Raw genomic sequence first — 12,316 nt, 5'->3', positions numbered from 1 at the left:
ACAATGGTATGGGAATAGCAATGCATTTTATTTTGTAAAGTGGTTTCTTGCATCAAACAACACAACAATATTTTCTGGTCACCTCTTTGTCTGAAGGACAAGTGGACAGGTTAATGTCAAGCCCTGCATGTTTTTTTTTCTCTACATTGAACACCACACATTGGCTGCTATTGTAGGCTGAATGATAGAACAGCTTTTTCCATGTTAAATTGTTATGGGATGCATTTTCTCCATTGTTTTTGATGGTAGGCCACTCTGGCAGACCTACATTATGATCAAATAGCCAAATAGCATTATGATCAATATAGCCTCAGTGTTCACAAAAACATGTCCTGGAAGTTGTACAGAATTTTTACAACGTTCAAGTTTGCGCTCAGCTGACCTGAAATTTGCTCAGTGCTGGAAAGAATTAGAGGGAACATTGGTCATGACCCTTGAGGAGACTCCAGTGGGCTTGAGGCTTAATGGACATAGTCACCAGCCAATCAGCAGGCTGCATTCCTCACATTCTGGAAAGAGATTGTCAAGGCCATGAAACCTTAAAGAGAGTGTGTGTTTGTGCGTGTGCACTTTTGTGTGTGAGTGTGTGTCTGCGTGCATTCCAGTGTGTGTGTGTGTGCGTGCATGTGCGTGTGCGTGTGTGCGTGTGTGTGTGTGTGTGTGTGTGTGTGTGTGTGTGTGTGTGTGTGTGTGTGTGTGTGTGTGTACACTATGTGTGTGTAGGCAACTGCAGGAGAGACCGTATTATGCAATGGCACATGCAGTGGCCACGGCATCTGCAGAATTCCATGTTCATTTCCCAGAAAATTGTAGGCCTACGTCTTTTAATGACTTGCTGCTGTTCAGACAGTTCTGGGAACTATACCTTTGCACCCATGACATCACAATTCCTGGAGAAGAGGAGGGAGAAATGAGAGGAAGACATGAAGAGAATAAGATAATTATTTCTTCATTACCTCCTTTCGGTGAAAATCATCCCCCACTTTAATAAGACCAGGGCAGGTGGGCAGGTGGGCAGGTGGGCAGGTGTGTGTCCCTCATCGAGCCAGCTGCACACCAGAGCGAGAGAACGAGAGAGAGCGAGGAGAGGAAAGAAAGAAGGGGAGAGAGGGGGATACATGTAGAACGGGATGAGTGGCAGGAGTTTAAGAGAGTAAAAGAGGTTCAGAGGAGACTTTCAAGGATCTGTGGAAAGAGGGAACCAAGAAGGACAAGTACAGATTAAGGAAAAAAAGGAACAGCGAGAGGAGTGCAGTGAGGAGAGAAAAAGACAGCTTTTGCAGAGTGAAAGACTCTTTTTTCTCCCCAGGGTGTTTTCCTGAGCCTCACTCATCAGTCTGGGCAGGAATCGCTCGTCACTCTTTTCCTACCTCCCTCCTCTCCCCCACTTATTCCCTCCTTTCTTCCCCCTCTCCCAGCCGTGGAGCGTCACGAGAGCCACGCGATGAGAATAGAATGAGAAGGGAGAGGGAGAGTGAGCAAGAGAGGGAGAGAGGAACGAACCAGGGAAGCGAGAGACTTACACACACCACAAGCATTGGAAATTGAAGGAGTTGGTGTGCAGCTCGCAAGGTGGGTGAGGAGCATATAAGGCATGCATGTGCGTGTGTGATTTCTCTGAATGTGCCTGAATGAATGCTGGCATTCATGTCTTGATACTACTTCTATTGAATTGAATTGTGTTTTATTAAGAGTGTGTGACAGGTTTGACTTCCCACTGTTTTGTGTGTGTATCACATTTTGGTGTGTCTATACATTACCCTGTCACCCACATTTTAGCCATAAAGCATGTGTGTTACTATGCATGTGTATGACTGTGTGTTAGTATCACCTTAGTAACACCATAGTATCACTTTACAGTGAATTAAATAGATCCAGACAGTTATTGATTGAAAAAATAAACAGATACAGACAGCGAATTAGAACAGGTGAAAAAAGGGGAAAAAAGAGATTGAGATGGAGAGGTAAAGAGAGTTATCTGTGCAGAGTTTGAAAAGTCAATGAGTGACCGTCATGTACAGTAACTCAATCTCCAATGGTCCTTGTCGTGGCGTGTTGAATGTACATGGTGTAATGCATGGATGAATCTTTGTAGTTAATAAGATGCTAACCTGCATCTCCTGTGGTGCAGGAAAATTGTTTGCTGCAAGGACGTAATCAAATTAAGATCCCATCTGTAGACTCTTGAGTTTCTGTCATTCAAGTTTTCCATGAAGAACATAACACATGTTATATTGAGCCCAGCTAGTGAAGCGGAGAGAGAGTTTTTGAGGTTAGAGCTATAATTATAGTGTAAGAGATAGTGAGTAGTATGCTACTGTCAGACAAAGTTGAGGGTGATTCTATGGGTCAGCAGTGTGTGTGACACTTTAAAGCTAACATTGAGTCTGAGTTGGAGCTCTGAGGAAGTTGGAGTTGGAGCAGTGCTGTGTGAGTGTGTGAGTGCATGTATGAGGTGCAGTTTGTCAAAGGCAGCAATTTAGCATGGTGTGTGTGTGTGTGTGTGTGTGTGTGTGTGTGTGTGTGTGTGTGTGTGTGTGTGTGTGTGTGTGTGTGTGTGTGTGTGTGTGTGTGTGTGTGTGTGTGTGTGTGTGTGTGTGTGTGTGTGTGTGTGTGTGTGCGTGCTTGCATTAGTGTGTATGTGCATGGGTGTATGTTTGCATGAGTGTGGGACTGCTAACGCATGTGAATACATGTTTGTGTGTGAACTGCATACCCTAGTGTGTCAGATCAAAGGAAAGACAGAGGCTGACTCTTCTTTACATACTGTGTAGCGGTTTTACGTACTGTAACAGATGCAGCAGAAGTGCCCTTTCCATATCATTGAGTGTACCCTCAATCACATCGCTTTTAGTTAGTGATTTTTCCCTGACAGCTTTAGATAGGTACAATATGGCATTTCGGCATGATCTCCTTTTTTATTTATACATAATATTTTTTACGCTGCTGCTACTCACTGTTTGTTATCTATGTATAGTCACTTTACCCTTACCTACATGTACATATTACCTCAATTATCTCGAAAACCTGTACCCCCATACATTGTCACAGTACCGGTACCCCCTGCATATAGCCTCGTTATTGTTATTTTTTATGTTACTTTTTAAACTTTAGTTAATTTAGTAAATATTTTTCTTAACTCTTATTTTATTAAATCTGTATTGTTGGTTAAGGGCTTGTAAGTAAGCATTTCACAGGGTGTCTACACCTGTTGTTTTTAGCGTATGACAAATAAAATTGGATTTGATTTGATATCCCTTCATAGTTTGTCCACTGAAAATAAGAACAATGTTTTGGAGCTCTGCAGGCTTGATGTTTTAGTCGCGCCCCCAGCCCTCCTTGTTTCTCTATGCCAGAGTGATTCCTCCCTCTCCCTCCTTGACTTATGAATGAGCTGTCTCTCTGTCGCTCTGTTCCTCTTAAGTTTCACCCCCAGCGCTGATGTGCACGGCCAAGGGGCATGGTTCAGGTAGCCCTGGCAGGCAGCGAGGTCACTCTTGCAAGGTTAGGCCAGGTAATGGAATGTTAGGTATTTACTGCTCACAGCCCTGGCTGTGTCCCTCGCTCCCTTCCTCCTCTTCCCCCTGCAGCCCTTCTCACCCCTCTTCGTCTCACCCCTCCCACCTCCAGGAGCGTGTATCTGTGCAACATGCTGGGTCATGCCACCCTGCCAAGCCATGCCGGGGCATCAACACGTTTGTATAAGTGTTGGAAAATCACCTGATGGCATTCCCCATGGTAAAAACCAAACAGAGAAAAGACAGAAGATATTATAGATGCCCAGTCTGCTGTTTATGGTTGCTGCGTGACAACTTTGTGCCAGCAGCATGGGAAGGCTGTGTATCTGCTGTGTGGCACTGGCACCGGAGATTAGTGTTGTGTGAGCTCATATCAATGCAAGCAGATATTTTACCTCCCTCCCTCCCCTCCGCCTCCTCACCATGGATACTGTGCTCACTGGGCCTGTATCAGTGTTATGTGGTTCTCATCAGCCTGTTATAGAGCCCTCTTCCCTGACCCAGTTCTCTCCGCTCCCTCTCTCTAACTGTCACCTGCTCTCTGTCTATATCTCTAGCTGTCTCTCATGGTCTCTCTGTCTCTCTTTCTCGGCTTTGTCCTCAGTCTGTGTACCCAGAATCACATATTCTCGGAAATACAAGGGCTTTCACAGGAGGGGAACATTAACACAGACAAGCTCTCACATGTAAGATTGTACTGCTTGTATCGTATGTGCATGTGCACACAAGCACCAAAATGTATATATAAATTAGAATTACCTCCAGGCGCACATTGAAACACAACCATATACACACCCTTCCGCATTGCCCACAGCCATGCACATGCACATGCACACGCACACGCACACGCACACGCACACAGGGTTGGATAGATTACTTTTTAAATGTAATCTGTTACAGTTATTAGTTACCTGTCCAAAATTGTCATCTGTAACGTAACAATTTGGATTACCCAAGCTCATTAACGGAATCTGGTTACTTTGTAATTTTTTTGATTACTTTGCCCTTAAAAAGGCATTAGAAGGAGACAAAAAATAATATTACCAATTGAGCGACATCTTTTGCAGGATAAATCAATGTTAGAGTTTACATACCTGGCCATAACAGCCAGGTCGCCCGTGATACAAGTCAGGATTCAACATCCAGCCAGATGAGTTTTCAGTTCATCGCACAGACAGGAATAAAGAACTCTCCTGGAAGAAGAATGGCGGGATGTATGTTACATGATTAACTTCTCATGGTGTGATTGTGATGACATACAGAAACTCAAGTCCTTTTGTTCACCCGACCTAGAATACCTCACAATCAAATGCCAACTGTATTACCTCTAAAGAGAATTCTGTTTGTTTATAGTCACAACCGTGTATATTCCCCCTCAAGCCAATACCACGACGGCCCTCAAAGAATTACACAGGACTTTAAGCAAACTGGAAACCACATATCCTGAGGCTGCATTTATTGTAAATGGGGATTTAAACAAAGCAAATTTGAGGTAAAAGCAACCGAAGTTCTATCAACACATTGACTGTAGTACTCACGACTACATCAGATCACGACTACATTTTGCTCCTCCATTCCTATAGGCAGAAACTCAAACAGGAAGTACCCGTGCTAAGGTCTATTCAACGCTGGTCTGACCAATCACAATCCACGATTCAAGATTGTTTTGATCACACGGACTGGGATATGTTCCGGGTAGCCTATGAGAATAACATTGAATTCAGTCACGGACACGGTTGTGTTTTTTATTTTTTATTTTTACAATTTAACCTTTATTTAGCTCGGCAAGTAAGTTAAGAACAAATTCTTATTTACAATGACGGCCTACACCGGCCAAATCCGGACAACACTGGGCCAGTTTTGTGCTGCCTTATGGGACTCCCAATCACAGCCAGTTGTGATACAGCCTGGAATCAAACCAGGGTGTCTGTGACGCCTCAAAAACATAGATGAAGTGCCTTAGACCGCTGCGCCACTCGAGAGTATAGGGGATGTTGTTCTTACGGTGACTATTAAAACCTACCCAAATCAAAATCCGCGGATAGATGGCAGAATTTGCATAAAACTGAAAGCTCGATGAAACTGAACTAAATGACTATCACCCCGTAGCGCTCACTTCTGTCATCATGAAGTGCTTTGAGAGAATCGGATCATATCACCTCTACCTTACATTACACCCTAGACCCACTTCAATTTGCATACCGCCCCAATAGATCCACAGACGATGCAATCGCCATCACACTGCACACTGCCCTATCCCATCCAGATAAGAGGAATATCTACGTCAGAATGCTGTAAATTGACTATAGCTCAGCCTTCAACACTATAGTACCATGCAAGCTCATCCTTAACCCTACCCCTTGCAACTGAGTCCTGGACTTCCAGACAGGCCACCCCCAGATGGTGAAGGTAGGAAACAACACCTCCACTTCTCTGATCCTCAACACGGGGTCCCCAAAAGGGTGCATGCCCAGCCCCATCCTGGAGTCCCTGTTTACCCATGACTGCGTGGCCACGCACACCTCCATCACCATCATCAAGTTTGCAGACAACACAACAGTAGTAGGCCTGATTACTAACAATGACGAGACAGCCTACAGGAAGTAGGTAAGGGCCCTGGAGGAGCGGTGCTAGCAAAAATAACCTCTCCCTTAATAACGGAGCTGAACGTGGACTTCAGAAACCAGCAAAGGGAGCACACCCCCATCCACATCAACGGGCCCTCAATGGAAAAGGAGGAAAGCTTCAAATTCCTCTGCGTACACATCACTGACAATCTGAAATGATCCACCCACACAGACAGTGTGGTGAAGAAAGCACAACAGTGCATCTTCAACTTCAGGAGGCTGAAGAAATTTGGCTTGGCCCCTAAGACCCTCACAAACTTTTACAGATGCACAATTGAGAGCATACTGTCGGGCTTCATCACCACCTGGTACGGCAACTACACCGCCCTCAACCGCAGGGCTCTCCAGAGGGTGGTACAGTCTGCCCACTGCATCACCAGGGGCAAACTGCCTGCCCTCCATGACACATAGAGCTGTAAAAAGATCATCAAGGACATTAACCACCCAAGCCACGGCCTGTTCACCCCGCTACCTTGCAAGAAGGCGACGTCAATACAGGTGCATCAAAGCTGGGAAAAACAGCTTCTATCAAGTCTATCAAATCGTCCCGAAGCTGAATGTAATTGGGGACTCGCCTAATCTGTTGCTTATGATTTTGTTGTCATGGAGGACTGAATGAGCTGATGCTACTCTCATGGAATGGCACGCACAACCGAAAACTTCTATTTGATTGTGAAAAATGAATGTCAAATGTTGCATTTACTATACGCCTATTGTTTACGTTTTTGCTGTTGACACTTTGATATCCTGATCATTTTCAGATGTTTAAGCCTATCAAAAGTGTGTGAGTTTGAGCATGGGTACGATAGCCCTTTATTAATCAACATGAATTAGTTTGAGCAATAAAAGACCCATTTGTGGTGTTCTTAAATTAAACTCATTTTTGACTGTATGTGGAACATAATACTGCGTTTAGAAGGGAGGAACTCTCTCAAACTTTTATTCCATAGACTGGGATCTGCATTGTAGAATGCAGCTGTTGCAATAGAACATTTTTCACTGGCTGACCACTGATTGCAAAACCAATCATTGACAGGCAGCTTCACCTTCTCAAATTCAACCATTATTGTGTTAAATTACACATATGAGTGTGTGAACAGCCATCCATGACAACCACAATCTGTGTTGCGCAAATAGCTAAATGAGAGGACAGCAGTGTGATTCACGTCATTGCGCTGTATATATCAATAATAAATTATATCTAAATCGCCCGTAGGCTACACCACTGCTGTCATTCTTACCTCCAAGCATTTATTCAAACAGGATATATAATCTTTGGATGCTGACAGAAATAACACCATTGGAAGTCAAAGCTTGGACTGAAGAGTACAAAAGCCCAATCCTGCTGTTTTCCTGTCATCCATCAAACGCATTTGGTGTGTCATCATAGTGTTTTTTTCAATGTTGATTGGAATCTCATTGAGAAAACAAATAGGTATCATAAATAACTTTTTCGCAAACATCCTTTCTGAACTTAACAGTAACCATCTAGTTTTTCAAAAGTTTCTGTAATCTGATTACAATATTTTTGCTGGTAACACATTGCAGTAACAGTTTTGTTTGTTATCAGTGACATATAACTGATAACATGTAATCCATTAGTCCCCAACCCTACGCACACACGCGCACACACACACACACTTCACATTTGTTAGGATATATTGTCAACGTCACCTATGGAAGACATTGTAATTGTGGACGTTCCTCTACAAAAATGACTGCAGACTGCAGGTCTGAGCTGCCAAAACAATGTAACTTTAAGGCAATTTTTACAGTCGGTTCTCACTTCATTCCTATAAGTACAAATGGATATCGGTCAGCCCCGTGGCAGAAACTGATCAATTGGCAACCTTCATATGACTTATGCCTTTCTCTTAGATGTTAAGTCCCCTATAGGGGGGACTGTGAGCGGTTCTGGACCGGCGATAACTGCCATTTTGATGTACAAAATGTTTGGTGAATCTTAGTCCAGTGATTTATAGTCCCAGAATGCTATCTGCTGCCACTCTATCAGTAGAGCTGACTTGAAGTGTCAGGTTTCAGACCCCACATTTTCATTGGGAATGACGTATCAATTTTCTGGCCTGTCTGGACAAAGAATTGATTTGCTCTCCATCTGAGCAACGGAGCCCAGCCTGGAGATGGAATATGAAAGAGGACAGTCAAGCATTTCATCTCATTGTGATATACAGTGGCTTGCAAAAGTATTCACCCCCCTTGGCATTTTTCGTATTTTATTGCCTTACAACCTGGAATTAAAATGGATTTTTTTAGGGGTTTGTATCATTTGATTTACACGACATGCCTACCACATTGAAAATGCAAAATATCTTTTATGGTGAAACAAACAAGAAATAAGACAAAAAAACTGAAAACTTTAGCGTGCATAACTATTCACCCCACAAAGACTTTGTAGAACCACCTTTTGCAGCAATTACAGCTGCAAGTCTCTTGGGATATGTCTCCATAAGCTTTGCACATCTAGCCACTGGGATTTCTGCCCATTCTTCAAGGCAAAACTGCTTCAGCTCCATCAAGTTGGATGGGTTCCACTGGTGTACAGCAATCTTTAAGTCATACCACAGATTCTCAACTTGATTGAGTTCTGGGCTTTGACTAGGCCATTCCAATACATTTAAATGTTTCCCCTTAAACCACTCGAGTATTGCTTTAACAGTGTGCTTAGGGTCATTGTCCTGCTGGAAGGTGAACCTCCGTCCCAGTCTCAAATCTCTGGAAAACTGAAGCAGGTTTCCCTCAAGAATTTCCCTGTATTTAGCACCATCCATCGTACCTTCAATTCTGACCAGTTTCCCAGTCCCTGACAATGAAAGACATCCCCAAAGCACCATGCTTTACTGTGGGGATGGTGTTCTCGGGGTGATGGAGGGTTTGGTTTGTTCCAGAAATAGCGTTTTCCTAGATGGCTAAAAAGCAAAATTTTAGTCTCATCTGACCAGAGTACCTTCTTCCATATGTTTGGGTAGTCTCTCATATGCCTTTTGGCAAACACCAAATGTGTTTTCTTATTTCTTTAAGTAATGGATTTTTTCTTGCCACTCTTCCGTAAAGCTCAGCTCTGTGGAGTGTATGGCTTAAAGTGGTCCTATGGACAGATACTCCAACCTCCGCTGTGGAGCTTTGCAGCTCCTTCAGGGTTATCTTTGGTCACTTTGTTGCCTCTCTGATTAATGCAATCCATGCCTGGTCTTTGAGTTTTTGTGGGCGGCCCTCTCTTGGCAGGTTTGTTGTGGTGCCTACAATTTTTATAATGGATTTAACTTCTTGCGTCGAGCAATCCCGGATCCGGGATCCTATTTATAGCCTCAAGCTCATTAGCATAACGCAACGTTAACTATTCATGAAAATCGCAAATAAAATGAAATAAATATATTTGCTCTCAAGCTTAGACTTTTGTTAACAACACTGTCATCTCAGATTTTCAAAATATGCTTTTCAACCATAGCTAAACAAGCATTTGTGTAAGAGTATTGATAGCTAGCATAGCTATAAGCCTAGAATTCAGCCAGCAACATTTTCACAAAAACAAGAAGACCATTCAAATAAAATCATTTACCTTTGAAGAACTTCAGATGTTTTCAATGAGGAGACTCTCAGTTAGATAGCAAATGTTCAGTTTTTCAAAAAATATTATTTGTGTAGGACAAATCGCTCCGTTTTGTTCACGTTTGGCTATGAAAAAAACCTGTGTCCAGTTATAGCCTCAAGCTCATTAGCATAACGTAACGTTAACTATTTATGAAAATTGCAAATGAAATGAAATGAATGTGCTAGCTCTCAAGCTTAGCCTTTTCTTAACCACACTGTCATCTCAGATTTTCAAAATATGCTTTTGAACCATAGCAAAACAAGCATTTGTGTAAGAGTATTGATAGCTAGCGTAGCATTTAGCGTGCAACATTTGCACAAAACCAGAAAAGCATTCAAATAAAATCACTTACCTTTGAAGAACTTCGGATTTTTTCAATGAGGAGACTCTCAGTTACATAGCAAAGTAGGAGTGTGTAGGAGAAATCGCTCCGTTTTGTACATCACGTTTGGGTACCAAAAAAAACAGAAAATTCATCAAAACGGCGAACTGTTTTCCATAATATCGACTGAAACACGGCAAACACTGTTTAGAATCAATCCTCAAGGTGTTTTTCACATATCTCTTCATTGATATATCGTTCGTGGATGTCTACTTTCTCCTCTGAATCGCTTGGAAAAAGACGTGCAGCTGAAGATGACGCACCAATTTCGACGGAGGACACCGGGCGGACACCTGGCAAATGTAGTCTCTTATGGTCAATCTTCCAATGATATGCCTACAAATACATCACAATGCTGCAGACACCTTGGGGAAACGATAGATCGGAAAGGCTCATTCCTTGCGCATTCACAGCCATATAAGGAGACAATGAAAAACAGAGCCTCAAAAATCCTGCTCATTTCCTGTTTGAAGTTTCATCTTGGTTTCGCCTGTAGCATCAGTTCTGGGGCACTCACAGACAATATCTTTGCAGTTTTGGAAACGTCAGAGTGTTTTCTTTCCAAAGCTGTCAATTATATGCATAGTCGAGCATCTTTTTGTGACAAAATATTGCGCTTAAAACGGGCACGTTTTTTTATCCAATAATGAAATAGCGCCCCCATAGATGTAAGAGGTTAATTAATGGTGCTCCATGGGATGTGGGATCATGTGACAGATCATGTGACACTTAGATTGCACACAGGTGGACTTCATTTGACTCATTATGTGACTTCTGAAGGTAATTGGTTGCACCAGATCTTATTTAGGGGCTTCATAGCAAAGGGGGTGAATACATATGTACGCACCACGTTTCCATTTTATTATTTATAAATTTATGAAACAAGTAATTTTTTCATTTCACTTCACCAATTTGGAACATTTTGTGTATGTCCATTACATGAAATCCAAATAAAAATCCATTTAAATTACAGGTTGTAACGCAACAAAATTGGAAAAACGGCAAGGGGGGTGAATACTTTTGCAAGGCACTGAATATTTCGAGCTCTCAACATGAAAAAAAGTAAGTAATTTCTCTTGGTCACTTTGTGCTTAAAGCTGTAGTTGAAACAAGTCTACACGTATTTGATTGGTATCTGTGCCGCTCAGTGGACGTTTAGGAGAAAAGTCTCCATTGTCATTTATATGATATGGTGCCAATATTGTACTGTCACAAAGTATAATCATATTTTTTACAGTTATAAGAAAGATTAAATCTTATAGTAAGTTATTTATAATTTAATGTGTTACTATACTTAGAAAGCATTTTAGTAATTTCAAGCCCTATTGCCCCACGTTTGTTGAATAAGAAAAAAATCATATATACATTTTCATATTTTCATAAGGTTTTTACTACGTACTTGAGCTTGTGTCCTTTAAACTGAGTACACCTCAGCAATTTGTAACTATTTTTACCAGAATGGTGAGTTCCAGACTTATCTAAAACTATTGAATATTACCATTTATTGTTTATGGGCATCTCATGAAAAATCGTTAGATTTGGGTATGTCTATTTTGGCGGAAATTAAACATTTGGCCTATAATTCAGGTGGTTCCAGGGTAACCACATAATTAAGCGAATACGTGTTTTGTCTCAAACCCCCCAAAAGTAAAATAATAGGACTAAATCAAATCAGACTTTAACTGCAGTTTAATTTGATTTAGGCCTATTCTTTAACTTAGATTTTTGATTGCGATGGAAATGTCAATCTAACATATCAATTATTAGTGACGGAACTGTTGACGCAGAAGATACATCTCCTTCAAATGTTGAGATTTGCTTCCGTTGATAAATCATTTGAAATCAACCAGAGCTTAAAATGCTAAGCCTATTGAATTGTCGATTTTAAGTTGAATTTTGGGTTCAAATGAAACATTCGCTATTGATGAGTTTGCTAGTACTAAATAGGCCTAAATAGCTTGCCTGGCTACCCAGACTTCTTGCTTCAGAAAAAGGTTATGCCACACCCACGGAAGTTAGTTTCTTACATTTTTTACATTTTAGTCATTAAGCAGACACTCTTATCCAGAGTGACTTACAGGAGCAATTGGGGTTAAGTGCCTTGCTCAAGGGCACATCAACAGATTTTTCACCTAGTCAGCTGAGGAATTTGTCCCGAGGGTCTGAACCACTAGGCTAC

General features: G+C 41.8%; 1 protein-coding gene across 1 annotated transcript in view; it reads left to right on the top strand.

Moving 5' to 3' along the window:
- Positions 1-1,437: 1,437 nt before the first annotated feature.
- Positions 1,438-12,316, top strand: part of LOC135524980 (zinc finger protein 469) — a 154,026-nt gene continuing 143,147 nt past the window's right edge. The window contains exon 1 of the mRNA XM_064952785.1: positions 1,438-1,572. The gene's annotated coding sequence lies outside the window, so the exon portion shown is untranslated. The remainder of the gene's footprint in view (positions 1,573-12,316) is intronic.

Source organism: Oncorhynchus masou, chromosome 31, assembly GCF_036934945.1.
Source record: "Oncorhynchus masou masou isolate Uvic2021 chromosome 31, UVic_Omas_1.1, whole genome shotgun sequence".
Lineage (NCBI taxonomy): Eukaryota > Metazoa > Chordata > Actinopteri > Salmoniformes > Salmonidae > Oncorhynchus > Oncorhynchus masou.
This window is presented reverse-complemented; position numbering and strand designations above follow the sequence as displayed.